This window comes from Danio rerio, chromosome 7 (assembly GCF_052040795.2).
Source record: "Danio rerio strain M-AB ecotype USA chromosome 7, GRCz13ab, whole genome shotgun sequence".
Taxonomy (NCBI): Eukaryota; Metazoa; Chordata; class Actinopteri; order Cypriniformes; family Danionidae; genus Danio; species Danio rerio.
Window position 1 is genome coordinate 44,232,161 of NC_141027.1, and position 8,228 is coordinate 44,240,388.

Below are 8,228 nucleotides of genomic sequence, written 5' to 3' on the forward strand. Positions count from 1 at the left end.
TGAAACAGGGCTTAGGTGTAAAGAGGCCCTAAGGTACACCTATCTGCCACATCTGTGAGGTGGTATTATCTCAGAAACGAGGTGTTTATTAACACATAATTAGACAAACGTTCAAACACTATTTGAGTGAAACAGGTACTTTGTGTACATAGAAAGCATTTTAGATCTTGAGTTAAAAACGGAAGCAAAAACTATAGTTGCTTTGTTGAGTAGAGGTGTTTACTTTTTCTCTGCCTCATTTTCTTTTGGTAACAGTTGTGTTTCCTTTGTATTTGAGGAACTCCCATTCACATTTACTATATAAAATTTGTAATTATTTATTATTTTACTATTTCACCCTTGTATATGATAAGCAGTCATTCATCTCTGCATTACATAATAAGCATTTTGTTTCTTAAATGATCACAAATTAAATGACTACTAAGCAGAAACCACACAAAGACTGTATCCAGTTTGCACAATGCTTTTAAATACCTGTTAATATAATATGATGTTTGAATAAAGGGCAGAGACATGCAGTTTACTAGGTCAAATATCATGTTCAAATGAAGTGCTGCCTTGGCTTCTTCTTGGCGTCATGAAATTTTTAGATTTAGCCATGATTTTTGTGTCAGGTAGCTCAATCACTCATGCTATAGAAGACAATTATTGATCTTTAATCAAAGACGGACATTGCAACTGGGGCACTGATGAGAGACAGGATCCATTCCCAGGGCTTAAATTGTGTGTGACGTTTTTTTTTTTTTTTTCTGATTATCAATAATCGCTGAAACATCTTCGATCAGGATTGTCAGCAATGTCAGGTATTATGTTGCTATTTCTTTGAACTTCAATGAAGAAGTTCTTACTTTCCTCCCCAAGCATCTATTTTTATATGCTATAGATAGACAGTAGATCAATGGACAATGTATAAACTAATCAACTTGTCATTTGTCACTGAATGTGTTAAATGAATTCAGCTCCAGACATTACAGCCAACAGTGGGCAGCCCTGCAATGTTTGGACCCCGGGGCTTCAGCCCCTCCAAGCCCCTTATATTAATCTTATAATTATATTATATTTATATTAAGCCCTGCTGAGGAAATATTCTGTCTTTAGTCTGGGTTATTTCCCCTGTGATTCTAAGATAATTATTACAGGTTGTAGACAGAAGATGAGACGAGAGTGTTACCTGCCTGTGAGCACTGTCCCCCTCTCCTCTATAAAGCAATGAAAGCTCATTACTCAGATATGGGCTCTGAATCTGAAATGTGATGACCAGGTGAAGATTAAAGGGGTCTTGGAGACAGAAAAAAAGTGTTACATATGCATAGTAACATATACTTATCCTGGGTGTTTTATGCAGCGGATGCCTTTGAAAACACCCATACACTCTTGCATGCACAGACATACACTATGGCCAATTTAGTTTTTTTCAATTCACCTATACCACAAGTCTTTGGACATTCTTTCTTTCTTTCTTTCTTTCTTTCTTTCTTTCTTTCTATCAAATATCTGATTGATCTTTATTTTGTGTTTTCTATTGGATTCAATTCAGGTGATTGGTTGGGCCATTCTACAGCTTGAGTTTCTTTCTCTGAAAGCATTTAAGAGATTCCTTGGCTGTTTTATATCATTGTCCTGCTGAAATGTCCACCCTGATTTCATCTTCATCATCCGGGTAATGCAGATGTTGGACTGAAGCTTCTCCTATAAATTTACAATGACAAAGAGCAAGGGTTGATGAATAATTTCTGAGAAATTTCAGCTGCTGTCTGGGCTGTCACTGTCTTTTTACACCTCCCTTTTTTCATGCGTTCAATACTTTTGCCATAACTTAACTTGTAATCTAATTTGTTTACCTTGCATATATGGATTTTTTTTATTTGTTACCAACATCTGGTAAAAATCTTAAGTCAAGGGCACCTTTAGAATATGTTTTCTGGGAAAAATGGTGACATGTTCAATACTTATTTCCTCCACTGTATATAAACACTACACACTACACACTACACACACACACTACACACTACACACTACACACTACACACACTACACACACACACACACTACACACACACACACACACACACACACACACACACACACACACACACACACACACACACACACACACAGTGGTGTGAAATTGCCCCTTGAAATGAAGATTTTTATTATTAAAGGGAAATAAAATCCAAAACTACATATGAAAAAGTGTGAAAGTTTTTCCAACGGGATACAGAATTTCTGATGAAAACAGCAAGGTTTATTGATTGAAATATTACAGCAATCTAAGTGCAAAAACATTCATCTGCCATTAATAACCAAGCTTACATTTCAAGTAGCTGGTAATTTTAGTTTTCACAGTCGATTGTGCACAAAACTAGCTTGTTTTAAGTAAACTTGTTGTTGCCAGGGACCTTTTTTTCTTTAAATAGAGTGTGAACTTTCCTAATTTAAATGGACATTTTTAATTTGCCTCTCCAGTCAGCTTCATTTAAATGATGGATTGCTTTGTATGTATATAATTGAACTTTTGATAAGGAAATAGCAGACAAGGTATCAAAATAGTTGGGAAAAAAACAGCTTGTGTTGCTGCTTCATTAATCAGAGTGGAAAGGTTCTGCACCCAGATGGAAAGCAAGGGCTGGCAATCAGACGAAAGGCCCAAATGAAAGGGCCGAGGCAACCTCTTCCTCTTCTTGCTATAACACTCTAATGAACACTGAGGGAAAATCTTTTCTGTGTCTTTCTCTTCTGTCCAGCCAACCTGTTGCCTGACAATCAAAATGAATTCCCCAGTCCACTGAAAATTAAAGCATCACCATTAATCCCACTTAATACTAGATGTATATTACTATTAGATATTTATGTAAATAGCAAATTAGTTATTAGTTAGAATGTAATTATTGTGTTTATGTTGGGCTGCAAAACATTGTAGCTTTTTGATTTATTTACAGCACTCTTGTTGCACATCACATAATAATAATGGTAAATTTTGCACATCCTATAACCTTACAACAAACTCTAATCCTACATTCTAAAAAATGCTAAGCGGTTACTGTAATTTTTCACAGTAAATTACATACATTTTCAGAATTTTATTGTGAAATTAAGGCAGGCAACAGAATTACAGCAAATTACTGTAAAAAGCTTTTTTTTTTTTTTTTTTTGCACGTTAGTTATAGGAATTCCAACACTCTGTTTTAATCTGCATAGAAATTAATACACAAACTTTTATGCTAGTACAGACATTTTTTTTATATTTAAAAATATTTTTTTCAGTATTGTTGTTATTATGAACTACCTCACAGTAATTTACTGTGAATTTACATAGTACCTTACAGTGAAAGTAATTCAATTATTAGCCAGTTATATACTGAAAACTTAAGGTCCAATATTTTACAGTGTACATCATATTTTAATAGATATTTTTCATGATACTAGTATTCAGCTTAAAGTAAAATGTGAAGGCTTAATTCTGCAAAGTAGGCAAGTCATTGTATAACAGTGATGCAGTAGACAATCAAAAATATATATTGAATATAAAGGCTAATTATATTGACATTTTAATTATTATTTTTTTTAATTAAAACTGATTTTATTGTAGCCAAAATAAAACAAATAAAACACTCATCTGAAGAAAAGAAATATTATAGGAAATACTGTGAATATTTATATGCTCTGCTAATCACTGTTTAGTAAATATTTAAAAAAAAAAAATTCACATGAGGGTGAGTAAGTGTGACTTCAACTGTATGTGTATGGCATTATATACTAAGATTTGCTATTGTTATCTTCAAGACTACAACAATGCAGCTTATTTGTTTTATTAAGCTGCCATTTGGAAACCATAGGATTAGAATTTAGCTCTTGACAAGTGGCAGCAGAATAAAAAAGGGAACAGCATGTATTGAGCACACCTTCTTACAGTTAGAGAAACCAATTAAATCGGCTGTGGACTCATTCATTGACATGTGCTCTGTTGTCTGTCACTTGATTAAAGGGTTTTGTTATAGCAGAAGACTCCTTTCCGTAAAATAATGGTTACATCTCTTGGAGAGTACACTGGCATTTTTTGACAGTATTCAGCCTTCTTTTTCTTCTTTTTTTAAGAAACTTAACAAGTTGAGCACCACATCGAGCAAGATTTCTCAGAGTCGAAAGCAAATTAAGATTTCTCTGACATGTACGTTTTCCTGTCTTCATGTTTTATGACTGGTATATCAGACCACGAACATCAAATCCCAACCACACAAATAAACTAATAGAATTTATTATGTTTATAATGAAGTTATGTTGTCAGGGTGAAAAAAATATATAATAATGAAATAACCCAAACTACTTAATTCTTGGGTTTAAGCAAACGACAGCTTCCCACTCATAGCAGGTTATCATCACATGTCTGTTCTGGGTCTTCTGGGTTCATCTGAGCCCACTTGAAGTTGATTGCATCTCAATGCTTGAGCAGAGGAAAGCACTCGAACTCTGTGTGAACCAAAAGATTCTGAGAGAAAGAACTTGAATTTGGAACAATTTTAGGAAACTTGGATAAGCACTGTTGGCAGCAAATGACACCCTTTTATAAAGCAAACTCTTTTAGCAATTTAACAATAGAAAAAAGAAGATTTGTGTAAGCACTTTGAGAACTCTTTATGAAATGGCAGCATTTACATTCAATGCTTCATTATGTGCATGTCCTACTTTCTGTCTGTGTCTGTGCACAGGCAAATGTGTCCATTTTATGCATGTAAAATATGTATGGTTGGTACTTTTGAGAGCTATCCATTTAAATTCTGGCACAAGAGCATCTCTTGAGCATTTTAACCCCTTTACCTTCAGCCCCACATTTTATTTATTTATATTTTTTGTTGGTGGTGGGGCTACAGATAAGAAAATCAAATGTATGTTCAATTCAGATCATTGTAAATCTTGTGATTACCTGTAGATCTTAGCTCAGTCTCATTTAAAAGAATCAAAAACTCATTCTGAAAATGTAGCCCTAAATACATTTCTGGAGATTGCAAATGATGTAACTGGAGGAACATACAGTATGACTGCATTTTGTCTTTAAAACTAACTATACGGGGCGGTATGGTTCTCTTCCTTTTCGCGCTTACCAGCTGACCTCTTATCTCCATGTGGATGGCTTTTCCACTGTTTTACCAGTTTGACCAGTAGCTTGTCGTGGAAGAACAGTTCCAGAAAGCAGGTAAGACAAAAACAAAAGCTATAAAATCTGAAAATGTTGTAAAAATCAGGCTGCCATGAGGGCTTTTTTTATGGATTGCTTTTCAAAACACTGTCAGTTAGATTTTGGGAAGAGGTCGGTCGGTCGGTCTGTCAGTCAGTCAGTCAGTCAGTCAGTCGACAGCAGCCTGGTGGATTTACACAAGAAGGGCATGCATGAATGGAACTTGCAAGAGAAATTTGAGATCTCAAAAAGTGTACACAGCAGCCTATGGTAGATTTGTGAAAAAAAAATAATAATAAAAAAATTTGGTGCATTTAGTAGGGGTGCATAATCAGAAAGATGGGTTGGAAAGAATATACTTTACAGATTGTTGCTGCCATGGAAGAAGGTTTAAACAGTTAAATAAAACACAATTTATGTACATTTACAAAAATGAAAAATATTAAACATGATAAACACCTATTTAATTTAATAAGAAAAGAAAGAAAAAAATTATGAGCATCAAGTGATGCCCTCTACATTTTTACTATATGATATTTGGATAATATTTTACACAAAAGTAATAATAAGTGAGAAGTCAAGAATGAAGTTGAAGGATTCGGATTTCTGCTTTCCAATCCGTCTCATCATGGACCAACGTTTATCCTTTTCATCATCCTGTTTCTCAGTATTTAACTGTGAATTGATTTTAATTAATGAATAAGTTAACACATTGCTTAATATAAGAATGTTCAGTGCATTTGCCTGTCTCTTTATAACTATTTTCAGAAGCCACCAATCTAGGTCAGAGGTCACGAAGACCTTGAGTCGAACTGAGGGCTGAAGACTGGAAGCAACTGTTTCTATTGTTATTTCGACAAGTTAATACTGTCTAAAATGTCTAAAGGGATTTTGCTATTTTTTACGGTTAATTCCTTTAAAGTGATTCTACTTTTTATTCAAGATAGACTTTGTGTAGTAAGGAATTATAACTGCCTGAATGTAGATTATACCGGTTTTTAACCAGTTTTGATAAAGACGGCTGAGAGTACACTCAGCCTTGGATAAGAAACAGATTATACTTTGTGTGTGTGTGTGTGTGTTTTGTTTGATTGTTGATCCATTTTACAGGTCTGTAGTCAGCTCTAATCAGTCTAAAGGATGTCTGACGTTTATGTTGAGATATTGTTCAGAATTGTACGCACGAACCCCACGTGGAAATGTTCCTAGTCTATCTGTGTTTTAACCAATCAGGTTAGAACACCTATATGTATGACGCAGTTAATGATGTTATGTGAGAGTATAATTGTTATTGATTGGTGATTGTAAGCAGAGTGGCCTAGGAACTCATTGTGAGTGTTGAAGCTGGCTTCTGCTGATGTAACTGCAAACTATCTTCAGTAAACCTGATTTATTTATTTATTTAAATCTCTGACTCTGGCTCTTCTTTATCTACCAGACTGGTCAATCTTTGGGTCAGTCTCTAAACTATCCCTACAAAGAATTTACATAATTACATTAAAACTGTAATGTGAAACATTTATTAAAAACTTTGTTGATCCATTAAACAAATTGTTGACAGTGTTGATCTAATGGACCATGTACAGAAATCAAACAAGCTACTATACAAATATCAACTACCTTAGCAGTAATTTGAACAAACTTGATCCAAATAAGTGAAAATAGATAAATAAATAGTGTTAATGCATTTGAAATGAAGGGTTGGGGATGATTACAAAAGATGCTAACCATTCAAGAATATGTCCCAAAAATGTCACATTTCCAAATTTGCCACACTGCAATATTAATGAATCAATAATCAGGTGCAAACGGCAGCAAATGGGGGAAAACAAATCTACAGCAAACAGCAGTCTGCTTGGGGCAGACTCGAGGCATTTCCTAGAAAGATTCATATTACAAATCAACCACAGTGACAAAAGGAATGAAACTGCATTAAATTGATAAATATTTCAACACCGCAACAGCCAGTCACTGCTCCATGGGAATCCCAGGATGTCCAGTAGGAGTCCAGTAATAGTCTGTATGTGACAACAAAAAGACATAACCACAACATTTAAAAATATTTATTTTTTTGTTATTTTTTTTACTAATATATATATATATATATATATATATATATATATATATATATATATATATATATATCAGGGCTCGAAATTGCGACCATTTTGACACATTTTATGCACCCGAAATTTTATCTATGCGACCTTAAAATATATTTGGGAGCATTTCTGCGAGTGCTTAAAATTGTTGTGTGCGACCAGTTTTTACTGCAAAATGTTCACCACATGCGCGGATTCGGGAGACATTCACGCAGAATGCATCTCAAAGCTCTTTGTCAGCACTTGAAACGTGAAACGCAGCGCTCAGGAATGGTTGAAAACTGTTGTCATGTCAACTTGCTGCAGTAAACAAGCCAAGTCAGTATTGCTTTGCCCCGCCTTCGCGCTCCTCTTAATGGCCCAAACCTGCTCAAGCACTGAACGCGAATGATTGGTTAATATCAGCTGTCAATCACTCAGTGCCTTCTGGCTTTGGATGACAGAGAGCTACTACCGCGAAAGATTGATGAAAATTAAGATTACACTGACAGATTTAGTTTTAGAAACCATAGTTACAAATAATGACACATCTTATAGTGATCATGTGCTGAATGTTAATCCACCATCTACACTTTTCCAAGAGTAGAAGACTTCCATTGGCTTCAAGTCCGCTATGAAAAGTCTGTGGAATGGAGTTTTCAGGTAACGTTAACTTTGCCACATCTAGCACGAGAGCTTCTGTTTAATCCTTCATATAATCGCCAGATGCTATCCGCCGTGTAAGGGGCAGCTATATGTCAAATCGAACACCACGTACACCATCGCAAGCGGGCTTGCACTGAGTAAACTAATATCGCTTCTCATGAAAAGACCGGTATGGCTATTAACATGTATGCATATAATAAGGAACAGTATATGTCAAAAGCATCATTGCATTATCAGACAGCACTTGTGAGAACAGCACAGTTATAAGGTTAACAGATTCATTCAAGCAGTGCATGCAGGGCCGGTGA

General features: G+C 35.0%; 1 long non-coding RNA gene across 7 annotated transcripts in view; it reads right to left on the minus strand.

Moving 5' to 3' along the window:
• LOC108190697 (uncharacterized) overlaps positions 1–8,228 on the minus strand; it is a 138,928-nt gene that overhangs the window by 44,104 nt on the left and 86,596 nt on the right. For 2 of the 7 annotated variants that reach the window (XR_015496092.1, XR_015496098.1), the window contains one exon: positions 6,678–7,191. The exons of the other annotated variants lie outside the window; for them this stretch is intronic. This is a non-coding gene — a long non-coding RNA (uncharacterized LOC108190697). Of the gene's footprint in view, positions 1–6,677; positions 7,192–8,228 lie in introns of those variants that run through there. 7 annotated transcript variants of the gene reach the window in all.